Source organism: Aythya fuligula, chromosome 2, assembly GCF_009819795.1.
Source record: "Aythya fuligula isolate bAytFul2 chromosome 2, bAytFul2.pri, whole genome shotgun sequence".
Lineage (NCBI taxonomy): Eukaryota > Metazoa > Chordata > Aves > Anseriformes > Anatidae > Aythya > Aythya fuligula.
Window position 1 is genome coordinate 76607853 of NC_045560.1, and position 16275 is coordinate 76624127.

At 34.6% G+C, this 16275-nt stretch overlaps 1 protein-coding gene across 2 annotated transcripts in view; it reads right to left on the bottom strand.

Annotated features, from left to right (window-relative positions):
- CDH9 (cadherin 9) overlaps positions 1 to 5399 on the bottom strand; it is a 112161-nt gene extending 106762 nt beyond the window's left edge. For both annotated transcript variants that reach the window (XM_032183146.1, XM_032183145.1), the window contains exon 1: positions 5184 to 5399. The gene's annotated coding sequence lies outside the window, so the exon portion shown is untranslated. The remainder of the gene's footprint in view (positions 1 to 5183) is intronic.
- Between the last annotated feature and the right edge of the window lie 10876 nt (positions 5400 to 16275).

A 16275-nucleotide genomic window follows, 5' to 3' on the forward strand; every position in this document is an offset into this window, starting at 1 on the left:
AATAACGTAAAAAAATGAAAGTATTCTGATAAAAAATAAAGCATAGTAGGCAACAAATTTCAACCAGAAACTTGCACTGCAAGCTTAAGTAAACCCATTTTAATCTACTGATTTCTTAAATCTTTTATAATTCTTCTTATAATTTGCCTGTGTTTATGTATATAAATGTGTCTTCAGGTATATATATGAAAAAAATCTATTAATGAGCTAGAGTTATTCTGATTTGTTAAATTTGTGTACGAGCAGTTTACTGATACCCTTAAATCACATAAAACCTATAACTTTTGTATTTAAACATGTTAATTTTAAATTGTACTGTGCCTTTTTTTTTTTTTTTTTTTTTTTTTTTTTCTCTAAATAGAAGTAGTGAGATTAACTTTCCCCTTCTCCCGAGCACACACTGTTTTTACTTTACCTCTTTGTCATCTCTTCAGGAACAAATAGTGAATGACGGAATATAGATGAAACAAAGAACAACTATGTCAGTAAGATCTTGATCTGAAGATGTTAGATCATTATACTTTTTACATTTCCTTTACTGAACAATCTTATCCAATGTGTTGTTTTATTGAATTATTTTTTGAGAGGTGTCAAAATATAAATGCCAAATTCTGCACTTATGCTTATCAATGTAACTGATCATTATTTTCTGAAATTAGTGGATTATTTTCTGAAATTAGTGGATAAATCTATATATTGCTGGATACAATGTGTGCATGAATTATTAATTGCCTCCAATGGAACAATTAAAGACTAAGCAAGCTGAGATCATCTCCTTATGAAAATCAGTGTGTAGTTTGTTTGATAATGATGAAAAGGCTTGCTGTTTCCATCCCCAAACAAACAAACAAAAAAAAACATTAGCCACAATTTTCTCTATTTTACTGAATCTTTTGTTAGATATCATTAGGCATCACTTATAAAGAACATGTTTTGATTTTGGAAAAACAATTTAGGAGCTCATTCTCAAAATATTATACACAGTGGGAAAACAATTTCAGTATTTCTTGGAAAACTGGGGTCTCTGTACAATGACAAGCATGGCCCAACACTAATATTCTTTCAGGCAAAATTTTCACAAAGCTGGTGGTTATTTCCCTTTACTAGGGTTTGTGAGGTCAGAGAAGCCTGAATAACATTTAATGCCTAGAAAATTTATACTTAGATAAACCTCCGCGATATTTGCATTTTCATGTCAGAAGATTCTAATATCAGACCTACATTTGTGTGAGACAGGGAAAAGCGAATCTAATATGATGCTGTCTTCAGGTTGTTTTTACTCTTACTACTAAGAGGTATGAAATTTAAATATAGAAATTTACTTTTAATAGGAAAATTTTGTAAAAAATTTGTAATGTAAAAATGTAAATGTAAAAATACTGGCCATTATTTGAGGCATTCCATTTTGCAGTTGTAGAAATACATTTCCAAGGAAAAATTAAAGGCTGTTTGTAGTAATATTTAAGTACTCCAGGCACATTTATTTTCATGCATATCAGTGCACTTGTGTATGGGAAAGCAGAGGCCCAATTCCAGCCCTGGCTCTGCCATGGAGCTGTTGAGAATGAGTCACCTGAACCCTCTGTGCAGCAGTCTCTGTTTATGGGATGAAGACAATACCACCCATCTCCTGTTTTGAGATTGCAGAATGAAGGTTAGAAATATCACTCTTCACATTTTTTCTTTTCTATAATTACACTATGCATTCAAAAATTATTTATTTCTGAAACATCGTCATTTTAGAGCTTTCTTATAAGCTGCAGTATATATGCAGTATTAGTCTTTTTGTCCCTGAAGTTAGAAAAAACATTTTCCTTCAAGTAAAGCATGCCCAGTTTTGCTAGAATTTTCTGCTGTAAACACATACTGCAATCTGGTCAAGAGTGGTCCATCCTGTTCGGTCATGGCAGGCAAGTAGGCCTCAGTGCCACTGGATGTTTTATCACAATCGGTTGCTGAAAAACAGCAGAGTAACTTGCCTTTTGCCACTCAGCGGTTTACTATTTGTTTAAAACACAAAAGAAGAAAGTTATTAAAATGACAATTGAGTGCTTTTATGAGAATTCTTTCTTTCATAGCTGAGAATCATTTCCTCTTTCTTTATTTTCCTTTTCCTCTCAAGCCCTTTTAGCAAAATTTGGGATTTATTCCCACAAATGACTTTCCATAAACTCTCTCACTTGCATACAGAACGCAGTTAGCTTTCACTCAGACATCCCTATTCATGTTCAAATATTTGCACTTCTGCAGATAACATTTGCATGTAACACCTGCTGCAAGCCTTAGAAATTCAGAAGGCTTTCTGATATGAGTGGGAGAGGCATTTTGGTCTAGGCTTTTGCTCCAGTTGCCTTCTACAGTTAAATATCACTGACTGCATGAAAGGAAACTATAAAATTGTATGTATGATGTTTTCTTATATCCAGGTCTGTGTAGTCCAGTTTTGTTGCAAACGTAAGATTTGTGCAGGAATCAGGAGATGTTTTAAACAGTGTTCATTACTGAGTTTTGATTTCCATTAAGGTCTTGCTGCATTTCCAGAAGAGTTCACAAAACTAGGAGAAGATGAGGGGAAAGGATAATAGTTCAATATTTTGGTTCATCTGTAAAAATAGATAAAAGATTGTGTGTGTGATTTATTCTATAATACATCCAAAATCTTAAGTAATAATTGTTCCTTCATGCATCCTATTATTGTCAATCTTTGGACAGTATCAGGAGATATCCATCTACCTTTCTTTATCTCCTGAACAAACTCTTCCTCAAAAGAAATTGTGAGTCCTGTTGCTTTTGACCTTTACCTCTCAACGCTTTTGCCAGTAGATTCTCTGCAAACCATCTTGTAGGGTTTCAGAAACCATTTCCTGGTGTCAGGATGTAAATGACTGTCAGAATTCAGTTGTGTAGTTATTTCTACAACATTGTGGGTAATAACATTTAAACTGGTGTATTTAAACTACTGTATTTTGTTTGGTGGATAAGCTGGGTAATGAAATCATCCTCACTGGCTGATTCAGTGATCAGAGTGCTTACCTGCCAACCCAAACACCTTGCTGGGTGCAACAGAGCAGCAGCTAGTTGAGATCCCCCAAATGAGCTAAGTGAGCTGCTGTCTGGAGAGGAGGACACTTTTGGAATGGACTTTTGGAATGGTCACTTCTGCAAACAAGTGTGAACATGGTGAAAACCTGAAGCGCTCTGAACATGGATCTGCACAAAACAGATGGCAGGGCTGTTTCAATCCACAGTTTCTCTCCAAACTTCTTTTTGTGTTTAGGTGATACACACTAGATACTTACAAAACACTATTTTTCTGTAATAATGACTGTAACAAAGAATCTGAAATTAAATACTCTACTTTGCTCACACAAACGTATGAAAAACTTTGATTGTTGAAATCTCCCCATCAAGATTAAAAAGACTTGACAACTTTTTGGGGTAAAACTTTAGCATCTACTAACAAACTAAAGTATTTCCGGATTTAAAATTAGTCTTATTTATCTAACTTAAAATAATAATAATAATAAATATTTATTTGCTCCATATGCATTTGATTATATAATGTGATCTTGTAAAAGTGTTATATCTTTGTTAACAGAAAATGTCATTATCTGTCAGCATATTTAATGTTATCTTGAATTCATATTATTACATAGTGAAGGTAAAATTACAGGACAATATATTTTATCTGTAAATTGACAGATAGCAGTAAGACTGTATTACAACCTAATGTAATTCTAAAGAGTTAACAATAATCATAGAAAAGATATAACATGAGACATCTAAATATTTAATTAGTCCATTCTCACTTTTTGGAACACACATTAACATTTAAATGTGCAAAATTATTTTTTTTGCACATTTTGACAACTGATTTTTTGCACATTTTGACAACTGATTTTGACAACTGATTTTTGAAGTGCTGCCATTAACGAGTATTATCATAACCATCAATATTATTTATTAAACAACACATTTGATCCCATTAGCAAAATTATAGCAAGTATTACTCTTTTCTTTTTATCCATATTTGTCCTTATCATGAGAAACTGGTGCAATACTCAACAACAGAGCACAAACCTGCTGTGATTTAAGCAAATCATTAGTTTTGTCACTGACTGTAATCAGAACAAGACTCTTTGATTGTAAATTTGTCTCCTGCAAATGGAAAGTATCCTAATCAAACTACCATTCTATTTTTCTGACCTGCTACTTAAATCTGTTTGTGAGAAGGCAAGTGGCTACTGTATGCACTTTGCTGTACAACTGCAAGGGATATCGATTTCTTTATAGTTCATATGCATCATTCTTTGTTTGAAGCACCTCTGCTCAGTGAAATCAAATGGATGTGACTGCCTGTTCCTTGCATGTGGAAAGAAAAAGCAAAATGGCATTCACTGGGCAATTGCTTTCTGCTGGTTACTTCAAAATCAAGTGGTCAGTTTGGCCTTAATGCTTTCTGCACTACTCTCTGTAGCCTGGTAAGGCTACTTCTGGAAAACACCCTTATACTTTTAGCCCGTTGACTTTGACTTACTGTGCTGAATATCCAAAAGAACACCTGCCTCGGCTCTCAATCTTTCTGAACCTTGAGTTTTCCCCTTGATGTGACATATACAAAAATACTATTTTCTCTACCACTATAGGAAAAGAAACAAAACAAAAACAAACAAACAAACAACAACAACAAAAGCACCAGTACTATTCTTATTAATAGTAAAAACCTCTTCATCCTTCTTAACTGGGTTTGCTTTGACTAGATGGTTTCAGTAAAAACAGAGGTAAAAGACAGAAAAGGATTATAGTTTCCATCTGGACAAGTGAAAAAAAAAACACCCCCCCAAAGAAGTTAGACTATATTGTTACAGTTGTATTGCAGTAAAAAAAATGATGAAAGTAATACTCTGTCTAACAGTATTGACAGATAGCATGCATATTAATAGATTTCTAATACGTACAAGAAGTTGTAATATATACAGCATCAGAAGTTTAGATTTCAGTAATCCAGTATGATTATTTTAATTCCTTTCTCAAAGGTGCTCTTCTGACCTCCTCCTTCCGCCCCTACTCCCCCCCCCGAAAAAGTGTCTGTAAAGGGTTATTCATCTGTTGGCCATTTTGAAGAAAAATCTGCTTTTTTTGCTGCCAGCAATTTCTCTGCTAGGGAAAGTTAATCTACTCACCGTGTCTGCCAGCGTGAGCCTGTCTCTGTCCGTCCAGTGCTGCTTCTCTACCTGCTTCTTCCCTTCTGCCTCGTACTGTATCTCCAGTGCTGTGTGTGCTTGCATCTAACTAGGGCTGCCTCTCTCCCAGCATCACTTTTAACTCAGGCAGCCAGGGAGCTGAAGCCAAAGGGACTCTCTATCTGATTGGTTTCCATTCAGTGCCCCTGATTAATAAGAATCGTCCCTCACTGAGAGAGATGTTGCTGCTGATAGAGCTGCAGTGCTCAAGAAGAGGAGGTTTGGGGCTGGGGGGGGCGTGGGGGGGACCAGCTTTGCCAGCCATACAGTGATTTGCAAGCGAATGCAGTGGGAGGGTTCAGAGAGGAGGGCTTTGTTAAGGACCCTCTTATTAACTGAGACTTAAATACAGAGACTCATGCTACTAGCTCAGTTTGATCTGTTTTCTGTTTTAATAATAAGGAGAAAGTCATGCCCATAACCTGTGAATTAACTGGAGAAAAGATTTACCCTAATTATCTACAGCAGCAGTTCAGTGCCATTTGTGTTCACATATTCATTGAAGAATGCAAAATTATCTCATACCATTATAGTGAAAAATGATTTGAAGTTGAAAGAAAGCACAGTGGAGGAGATTTCCCCTTGTACTAAATAGGTTTACAGCACCAGTGTCGCTTACAGCTGTTGATAATGATAGGCTTGTTACTGTATCTGAAAGTGAACATAATGTAAAGTTGCAAAGGATGTTTCAGGAATTATGGTTAATAATGTTCGTGTCATTCACAGACATATATGGTTTTGCCAGTCACACAAATGAAATTTCCTGCTTCCTGGTACAGTCTGTTTGGATATGAGTAACCACTGCTCCCCGCAATGTTACCACTGCGCAATATTGCAAAATATTGCAATTTGCTTGAACCACTTCAAGCATGGTCACCCAAACCATAAGATGAAACCATCAAAATGAAATAAAAATAAAAATACAAATACAAATACAAATAAAAATAAAAATAAAAATGAAGTATTGTAAGTCCTGTGAATTTCTGTGGGCTTCTGGGTACTACTAATAATTATTTCAGCCACTGATATAAGTTAAACATTTACAATAGGACTTCTAGGAACTGATACTTTGCCACCACTTTCTGTACCAACAACTCCTGAAGATAACCTTTAGTAGATGTTTGTTGTGGGCACCAGTAGAATAGCATGAAATGCTACAAAGTTTAGTTTTCTGGGATTGTAGCACAATTAATTTAGTACCAACATTTCATTCTAAGAAAGATGGACCATGCTGTGAGTTTCTAATTACGAAATATCATTAGGTTTAAGGGTTCAATAACTGGGGTGATAGGAGGAATCTGTTTATTTTGTTGGAGAATCCTTACTATAACAGAATGTTTACATCAAATAGCCAACTGAAAAAAAAAAAAAAAAGAGTAAATTATTTCCTTTTTTTATGCCCTTATTATTGTTTTGATACTACCATTGATGAGCTCAGCACAGTCATATTCACAGCACACTGTTTCTAATGAGAACCATTTCACTATTAGATCCCATTTGAAATGATTAAGGGATTGATACAATTCATATAGACATCAGTCAGAGCCTTTCCATTGATTTCAGTGGCAGTTAAATTGGTCCCTGATTGAACTAAGTCTTCTCTGAGAATGCTGCACATCCATTAAAACAGTATTTGCATATGTGTAACTGAGTGCAGAATTCAGCCTAACACTCTGAAAATCAAAAATCAAAATCCAGAGCCAGAATAAAATAAGGTAGTTTACCTCAGCTAAAATATATATTAAAATAGTTTAAATCACCATGTTCATTTCATGGTCAGTCCACTTTAGCAGATATACTGAATAAAAATGTTTAGTAAAATTTTTTTGTTTCAATAAATATATAAGAAAATTAAAAAATAAAATAAAAAAAAATACACAGGCAGACAACTGTGTATCTCTGGTGTCCTGTGGTCCCAGCACAACCTTAAATCTTGGGGATTCCATACGATATTTGCTTAATAGGAAAATAGCTGGATGGTAAAAAATGCATGAGTAATGTCTACTTTTTTTCAAATTTTTTGTGTTTTTTTTTTTACTATTTTGGATGTTTGGGAACACTGTTTTTACTCTAGCCAGTATTAGGGGATCATACAGGTACAGAGGAATCCCACAAGCTGGAGAGATATACAAGTCATCTTTGCACAACCCCTCCTTGAGTTTTAGAAGGCATTATTCCCTGGCAGCTGTAGGTCTGGTTTCTTTAAAGGCAACCATAGATCAGTTCAATACCAGGCACTGAGAACACATAAATGAGAAAGGCTCTGTTCCTGTTGATGGCATGTAAAAGTTTGTAGTAAAACAAGCATTATTTATATTTGACGGCATAATGCTTGCTTTCTCAGATATGTATTTCATGGTGTTGTAAATACAGCACAGTGACTACTACAGGGGAAAAAGCTGAAATAAAGTGCTATACATTCACAAACTACTGGTACTCCTAATGCAAACAGTATTGCATGATGGGGGAAAAGAGTTTTGTAATATACACTGTAAATGGAATATACATAAAAGTAGGCCAAAAAGTAAAAAACGTAGGTGTGACAGTAACTAGGCAGAGATGGGTGGAAATCTGAGGCTGTGCTCTTCTTTCACAGAAGGCAACTTCATATAAAGGAGGAAAAATAAAATGCTCCTTCTGAAAATGAGTGGACAGAAGGAAAGAGATACAGAAAAGCAGAAAGTGCACCAAAAGGGTAAGGCAGGATTGCTTTTATTGCAAGACAGGCTGTACTTCAGTTTTATGTTTTATGAAGTCTTTCTGGAATTGGGTCTCTTCTCTTCTGACCCTTCTTCATCTTCCTTTCTTTTTCTTCCTAAAGATATTTCTGCTGGCATCCATGGGAGGCAGTGATTACACACCCAATCTTCGTTGAAATTCTGAACATTTCCATATTTCACAGAGGCTAAAATCACTCAGCATTGCACGGAGTTGGGCTTGTTGCCATGTTAAATCATTCTGAGTTCAATCACAGTTTGCCATCATTTTTTCTTTTCCTGACAGGTTTACACTTAACTTGGTTAGGCAAAACTAAATTCAAATAAAACTTCAGAAGATGAAAGGAGTCATCTGTCTCTATCCACATGTTTCTCCACCTATATCCAGTCAGTGGACAACATCTAGAAATCTGCTGGTGGCACTGTGAAATGTTATATAACATCTTCCTATGTTTCTCCTGATAAGCTGAGACAGGCCTGAATTGTCCCTAATCTGCATTCCTCATGAAGTCTTAGGGTCTGTAAGGAAAAATTGGCCCAGGGTTTGGTAGTAACACTTTCCCTTCAGTCTGGTACTTATATGACATTTTCCATTGTCAGAATTGTTGAATAAGTATTTAATCTTTCTCAGATAAGAGACTTTATGTGATTTAATTTTTCTCACATAAGAGACTTTATGTGATGCCAAAAAAGAACAGAGATGAACAGAACAAAGGAAACAAACAAAACAAACAAAAAAAACAAAACAAACAAACAAAAAAAACATGTATGTAAGGAAAGCTCTGTGAGATTCAAAAGAACAAAGCCAACAGCTGTGCAACATGGGTTCTGGCCATGTTCATGATCATGTTCACCTGAACCTTTAAGAGTGTGAAACAAAAAGAAAATGATGAAATAATTATCAACTAGTTCTAATCACAACTGTAATTTCACTTATTCAATCATTGAAAAGGTAATAAAAAGATGAAAATAAAACACCATTAACTTCTCTAGTTTTTTCTCCAAGATTTCTTCTCTCTTTCTGTGAAAGACTTTAAATGATTCAATTGTTAAAGAATATGACAAAGTGTATGACTTTGAAAGATTGACAGAACATTACTAAATCAGAATCGACAACGTCTGGCAGGGTTTTGTCTGCCCCCCTTTGATATACATAAGATAGGGCATAAGAGAGAATAAGAATTCTTCTCCTTTCCCCCTTTCAAACCTCTTCTTTTAGTACAGTTACTCAGGCAGCTGCCACTCTGCCTTGTCTGAGGGAGAATTACAATACTTTATCTGGATCTAAGTTCCCAAAACAGACAAGAGGAGGGAAGATTCGTGTGTGGGTGGGAGAAGAATATAGCAAGGCCAAAACATGCTAAAAACAATTAGATATTGCTAAACTTTGAGCTGTTTTTAAATAAGGCAAAGCTAAACAAACACATATGCCAGACTTAATTGTATATGTGTTTTGAGAAAGACAACACTAAAAGCTTTAGTTAAGAATATATTCAACAGTCAGTTCTACTGCTTAATCTGTGTGCTCTATTCAAAGTTTGGTAAAGTCAATTAAATCCCTCAATTTGAATTTTTGTCAGCTTGGTAAAACCAAATGATTTTTCTTTTTAGGTAGATGACACAAGATGGTTGGAGCTATTTGAATACACATACACACACACACACGCATAAGCATATTTACATAAACCATATTTTATTCTTTCTTTATTTATATGAGAAAGGTTTCTTACAAAAAAAAAAAAAAAAAAAAAAAAAAGATTAAATTGTAGCATAAAATTAATTTGATTTTGTGGGTTAAATAGATTTTAAAATAAGTAAATAACTAAGTAAATAAATAAAAATCCTTAACGTCTTCAAATTTCTGAATTTGTTTTTAATTACTTATTTATCATGCATAAATCTATGAAATTGATCAATTCTACCTTGATTTCTTCTTCAATCTCCAGATACAATAGTTTGAAATTTTAAAACAAGATAAATATAGGTTACATTTTGCCAAGAGGGAATTGAAGCTTTAAAATATTAGGAAAGATTTTGCAGCAGAAAGGCCTTTATGTTTTCTCAACATTTAATCTGTTCAAAACTGGCAAATTTTTAAACGTACATAATAAATGTAACTTCATATAATAAAATTGAAATATTATAATTTTAATCAATTAAAAAAAACTGTAGAAGCATGCTTTATTACATACACATACAATTAAGTGACTAAGTATACACAACAGATATTAAATGGAAGATATTAATACATGAATAGATGATAAAGTATTTTAAAATATACTGTGGGTGCCAGACTGAGATTCAAGTCTTAACTCTTTTGTAGGACTTATTTAATGCTTTATTTCTCAATCTGATATATATACATATTTTTTTACATGTATGTTTAAAGCTTGTCAAGACCTTTAACAGAGATTTTTGCTTGGATATACTGGCTTACTGAAACTATTAACATACCACTTACTTCTTGTATATTTCCTTCCTGAATTTTTTTGTAGAGAAAAATATGAGCACACGATTCCTGCATGAAAGAAACTTTTCAAAATGATTTAAATTCAGTGTTTTTCTTGACCTAGTCTAATTTGATTTGGGACTAAACACAACATAATTTGTACCTCCAAATATTAAGAAAATGTTGCTTTTTAAATGTTAATAAAAATATTCTAAATTGCTGGTGAGCCCAATAGACTATACATTCCAGCACAGCCTGGACCACGTATACTACTTACAGTACAGATTTATGATTGTATTTAAGTACCTCTTAGAACAAATAAGGAAGTATACAAGCAAAATATTGAACTCATTTTAGAAACTGAGCCGCTCACGTGGAAATAACCCACCCTCAGTTTCATGGTATAGAAACATCACTCAGGCCACAACAAAGCCTTCACCTTGGGTTAGACACAAGGACCTGGATCTGCTCCCACTTACATGCATGCGTGTACACAAATATGCTAATGAACTGTTTCAATGTAACAAGGGGCAGTCCTTTGGGCTCAGAAAAAGGCACTATGAACTGTGAAAGAATTACCCCCTAAACAGTGCAAGTGCAATGCTGATCTATAGTGTTTTTTTGTTTATTTGTTTGTTTTGTTTTGTGTGTGTGTGTAATTGGTGTTTATTTGTACATGTTTATCTCAAGTTATTGAAATTAATCTGCAATTCTGTCTCACAGAAACTGTAATATTGAGAAAACCAAAATTAAAAATTAAAAAAAAAGTACATAACATATGACAGTGGAGGAAGGTTACTAAAAGAAATGTGGGAGAAAAGTTGTTTTCCTCTAGCATAGAAAAATAATCTGATTTAGAATAAAGAAAATAGCAGAGGAAACTTTTTTTTTTTTTTTTTTTTTTTGGCCTCTTGACATAACAAAAGTAAAGAATGATCCAAAAACTGAATTAATAATTTTTCATCCTTTCTACATTGGGATAAATATACATGCATGAACGTGTGTTAGCAGGCATTTTTGCTGTTAAAACATTCTCACATCTCTCCCATGTTGCTCTCTGCTTATGTGTGTAAGAAAACAATGAATAAATGTTTCAGTCTTTGGCACGTGCCAAAAGTGTCCTCCACCTGTTTGGCAAATATCAATTTTATTTACATCAAGCGATTTAGATGAACTAAAGATGATCATCTTCTGGGTGGTAATATTCAAGTTCCCTGCCACTTTTGTTCTTGGAGCATCACCAGAATCTGTAATTGGATTGTAATTGGATCTTGAGATGGAATTCATTTCACTTATGTTACTGGTCCAGAAGTTAGGCAGCCACTTAAATCTATTTCATCTATAATCTTTGAAAGGAGAAAAAGGTCTCCAGATGAAGATTCATCTCATTTTAAGATAGATGTCTAAGATATTTGAAAAAAATAAAAAAATAAAAATGGAGTTGCTAAGCAACTCCATCTGGATTTTTATTTCTTTCTTTCAGATGACTATGGAAAGAACCCTGCTGAGATGCTCAACTGTTTGACTAACTTTCAACCTCTGTCAATAGGTGAGATGAATTGTCTCCTCAACTTCCAGTTCCTGGAGTTCTGAAATGTCTATGATTCATGATGCCAATTATTCAAGAATCATCTTTTCCCCTTAACTTGTTGTTAAAGTATGTTTCTATGTAAAGTATGTCTCATACTGAGAGGAAAAAAAAAAAATAACAATGAAAGTGCAACCAAAAAAGAGGGCAAGAAATTTTAGCATGTTATTTGTTCAAAAATAAAATGTCCTCTTACTGTTTTTTTCAGATCTTGGTTTTGCCATGCTGTTCACTTACAAAAGGGTAGCCATAAAGATCATAGAAAATGTCACAATATGGGGAGAATAAGCAGTGCTAATGATCAGTTTGACCTGGTTAAACTAATTTAATTTAACATAGATATCATAGATAGATTATAATAGTCAAGTGTGCATAGAAAGTATATACATGTTTACTTTCTTTATAGAAAGATACTTCAGATATTTCTTATAAAAATATTTTAGAAGAAAAAAAAAAACAAGCAAACAAAATATTGATTCAGATTCAAGGCAATAGTTTTGGAAATAGCAAAGCCTCAGAGACCAAGACTCTGTAAGGCATTTTAAATTATGTGGACAAACTGCTTGGCACATGTCATTTTTGTCATTCATTTTTGTCATTCATGTCATGTCATGGCCATTTTGATATTCTGAAGATTTTTGTTTTGTTTTGTTTTTTCCTTTTGAAGCATATTTCACCCACTTAAGAGTTTTTTTTTGTTGTTGTTTGTTTTTTTTTTTTTTTCAGTTATTTTTATTATTTCTGCCTCTAGTTTTGATTTGGAAAAAAAACAAAGCACCACCCTAAACTACTCAAAAGTACTGTTACAGTCAACTCTAACAGCATGGCTCTCTAATTGAGGAAAGGAAGAGAGTGAACTAATACTATGCTCATAATTCTCTGTGCCTCTTCTTTTATCATGAAAAACACTATGTCCTATTTTATAGGGCTGTGAGACAGTTTTCTGGCCTTTATTTTCATAAAGCCATGATTGATTTAAAGTGAATTTATCTTAAGTAAATAAATAAATATATATATACTGGATCTGCTCCCACATCTGCTCCCATAGGTTCAAGTTCCAAGTAATATTTTTTTTTTCTCAAAAACATGCATTTTTTTTTGGTAAATGTTATTTTAAGTGCAGCAGGATAATATATATAATAGGAGGTAGAATAAGAGAGTCCCTTACGGGGGTCTCCATGTAATATCTTCCATTTTTTTAAATATATCAGAAACATCATTGTCTAGATGATATTGAATTCCAAGATATTACCAGGAGGTTAATGGAAAACCCGGAACCATATTTTGTAAGTGTGCACACTGGAACATTTGAATTTATAGAGGTTAAAATAAAAATGCTATACTTTTTATTCATTTATTGTTTTTAGCATGCAAAATTTATTCAGAAACTGAATTTATTTGAAATCCAAAGTATATTTGCATTTTAGTGAAAAACAATATACAGTGTTCTAAAAATGCATTATCCTATGAGGTACAGAACAGCTCAAGCTTCAAAGTATTATACTGGAGTGTATAGGTCTCCTCTTAGGATAAAGGCCAGATGGAGCAGTGTAGTACTTTGCTACCGAGTTCCCCCAAACAGCAAAATAATCATGTTATTTTATCAGACAGACAACACGGTGGTTTAGATGTTGCCAGCTTTATACACACACTCATGTTTGAATGAGTTTCCAACACTATGTTGTAACAGTTGGTCTTTATTATTATAATGTATTTCTATTTCTGTAATGAATAGAGGGCTTTTTTTGGAACTCAAGATCATACTATATAAGGTGTTTAAAAATCTGAACAATGATGAAAAATTGCTGAACAATGGGGTTTTCATATTAATTAATGTACAGTTTAAATGTCCTAAGACCTCTTAATGTGCATGGAAAAGTTGCAAAGTAACAGCACATTCAAAATTATTCTGAAAGGACTCGTCCCAGTCATGTAGCAGTCTGGGGAAGGGAGGGGAGGCAGACTCTCCATGTTCTCCATATTCCTATTCAAATGCTGTATCCACCCTAGACAATAATGCTAATCTCAGACTACTTCTCAGAAACTTGTTCAAAGCTTAGTTGTAATCACATTGCCTTGGTTAGGGGGAATGGACTACACTTTCTGCTCTCTTAGACATCTGCCAACATTTCAGCAGCGTGCTGCCTATCAGATGAGCAGCAACATTTTCTACAATGAACAGCTTTTGGATTTTTCTGACTTTTCATCCCCTGTGTCCACCCTCCCTCCTCCCCGCCTCCCCCATACAATCCAATAGACCACCTGCATGGGGTGGTCCCACAAAGGGGTTGTCCTCAGACTATCATAGATGATTGGATCACCATCTGTTGTAATGTAGCATACCTTTTACAATATTGAGCAATCTTCCATCTTGTCAGGAGATGCGCATTATTTCTCAGCTCTAGCCATTGCATTCAGTGGCCAAATGACTATGACATACATTATCCAGGAAACTAAAGTAGTGGTAATACAGCTCCATCTGCTTGCACATTTTGTCCTGTTGAAAATCACAACAGTACCCATAGGAATATATTTAGATTCTGTCAGTTTCCCATTTCTTTCCCTTCATAGCCCTTTTCCCTTAAACACACTTATTTATTATTAAAATGCAAGACTGTTCAGAAGTATTCCAGTGCCCCAAGATCAAAACCCATGAGGCCAGATACTGGAATTAGAATAAACCACTTCCAAAGACATCATTCAGGAACAATGATCCAGACAAACTGAGGGGTGTTATGGCTAATCTTAAGTGTTGTGCACATGACTTGTAAAAGTCCTTTGGAAAAAATAAAGAAGAAAACTTAAAATTATAGCTGTCAGCTGTAAGAGTAGGGTAAATTAAAACAAAAAAGCATCTTTCTCAAAAGCCTGAGGTAAAGTATGAGAATAAGCAATGCAAATCCAAAATGATGTGTTGCAATAATGAAGCTGTCAGCAACAATTTTTCCTCATTTTTCCACATTTTGCTGGCAATTAAGTTACATATCCTACAAGTAGCAAGACGTTATTTACCAATATCGTTAGTTATTTCTGATAACTGAATTTGTAATTTTGATTGTAGAAATATATTGTGGTCAATTCAAATATTAAGACTAAGGGTTGCTACCAAAAAATCATCTTTATTATATGCATAAAACTTATTGTATTGCCTTAGGCATAAACTTAGCCATTTACTGTGCATTGTTTATACAGTGAATTCTCTTCTAGTCTCCCAAGCCAAGTCAAACAGAGAGTTTAAGCTACTGTGGTAAAGAAGACTTCAGGTTAGAGGCCCTTGTAGCTGATAGTAGATAAGTAGATAATGAAGAATAAGTATCTTTACTACTGATTAGTTTCAGTGCAAGAACTCAACAGAATACAATAAATGCCTGTATTTCAGTCTCAGTGCAACCAGGTTCAGCCACAGGGTCCTGTTAACAACTGTCTTGGTACGAAATATGCAGATTCAGTCACTGACCTGCTCTTGCCATACTGCTTGCTGTAATCCTTCTCTTCAGGGACTGATATAGACCCTTCTGGGAAGACCAAAAAAGAGCAACCACCTTTTTGTTGGCACCTTCAAACCAGAGTCCTGGGTCTCTGCCTCTACACTTTCTTTCCATTTACCAGTCTGCTCTGTCCCTTCTTCATGTGAGAAATAATGACAGGACTTCCATGTTTCTCCCCAGCGTCCAAGGCCCAAGGACCAATCTGCCATCCTTTATCTGGAAACTGGATGTTTTAACAGCACAAAGCCACAAATAGTTGGAGGGCTTTAAAAAGGGGGCTCTGAATTAAAAGAATTTCCTCTGCAATATGACTCTGAAGAGCTTGTATTGTAAAATAAATTCTCTCCTGCTAAGCTACAGAACAAGTACAGGCAAAGGGTCTTTTATGTCAGGGAGGATGCACTGTTCCTTTATCCCTCGGACCTGTGGTCACAATCAATGCACTGATGGGGACAAACTTACCAGTGGGTGCTGGATTTCCTCGAGTGTAGACTGCATTCTCTTAAGACCGCCCTCCAGGATTTTTTAAAGACTCCCTTCTCTTTTATGGATTCTAAATTGTTTTTCTTGCTGCCTATCAGTTTATATACCTTCTGCCAAGCCTCTTATAAGATTAAACTGAATTTGCTTCCCTTTCAAGTGAGGAATATAGCAAGAGTGAGAAAAGAATTTGATGATGTGTCACTGATTGGCTTCAAACTATGGATTTTCATTGTCTTTATGCACAGTGCCATTCCTAATCTTAATGAAAACAAAAATCCATCTATGTGCAACTTTTCCCAAGGATGAA